The following is a 1,154-nucleotide window of genomic DNA, read 5'->3' on the forward strand; positions in this document are numbered from 1 at the left end:
TCTCTCTCTCTCTCTCTCTCTCTCTCTCTCTCTCTCTCTCTCTCTTCTTCTTCTTCTTCTTCTTCTCTCTCTCTCTTTCTTTCTCTCTCTCTCTCTATCTTTCTCTTTCTCTTTCTCTTTCTCTCTCTCTCTCTCGACTGATTTGAAATGTGAAATAATTGCTTCATATTATATGTAATATTATATGACCTCCTTTTGTACACAGATGTCGTGGGGAGACTAGAATCTAGTGATTACCTCAGAAACGTTTAATTTCCCATCACCAATGTGAATCAAGCAATGACCTTAGCCCTCCGTGTATATGTTCTCATTTCACAGAGGCTCCATGACTAGTCTCCAGTCGTGCCACAGTGGCTTCTCCTCACTCAGCATCGCGACGTCGGCGAGCGATCACTCGGCCAACAACAGCAGCCTGCCGTCTGCTTCCAGCTGCCCATCCAGGTGACTAGAACCCCCGGCAGAAGAAACATGTCTCTAGCGCCATCTACCGAGCGGTTTCGACACGAACTTCGTCCGTCCCCGTGTGCAGACGGTGTGACCAGCCGATAGGTTGAAGTTACCTACAGAAGGGGGCGCCGTCCATCCAGCTGGTGGCTATCTATCTATATAATTATATATATACATATATAAATATATATCTACTAAAGAGAGTTTGTTACCGTGAGCGGTTTTTCGTCGTTATCGTGCGTCTTATTAAGTCGTAAACTCATAGTGAGTCAGCGCAATGGAGGCATCTCTATTCCCGGGTGCGTGATCGTTTGTTATCGATACATATACCGCCAGTCTGTGCCTTTTTGATCCTGTCGGTTGGTCGGTTTGCACGTGTGAAATCTACATTATTGAGTACAATCATCCTGTCTTAATTTTGCGTCGAGGAGGGTCAGTCGTGAGGTGGTGGGTGTAAGGGTCTCAATGAGGATTAGCAGTCTGCCCCTCTCTCCCTTTGCGATACTCTCCCTCCCTTCTCCTCCATCGCCAGGCTACCTCTCCTTCCCCGCATCCCTCTCCAGGCTCCCTCTCCCTCCCCGCATCCCTCACCCAGCAGGCTTTCCCTACCTCCCTTACCCATCACTCTTCCCCCTCCCTCACACCAGCGCCTCTTCACTGCTGCCCTTCTCCTACCTCCCTCACACCAGTGCCTCTTCACTGCTGCC

This window comes from Priapulus caudatus, unplaced genomic scaffold (genome assembly GCF_000485595.1).
Source record: "Priapulus caudatus unplaced genomic scaffold, Priapulus_caudatus-5.0.1 Scaffold859, whole genome shotgun sequence".
NCBI lineage: Eukaryota > Metazoa > Priapulida > Priapulimorpha > Priapulimorphida > Priapulidae > Priapulus > Priapulus caudatus.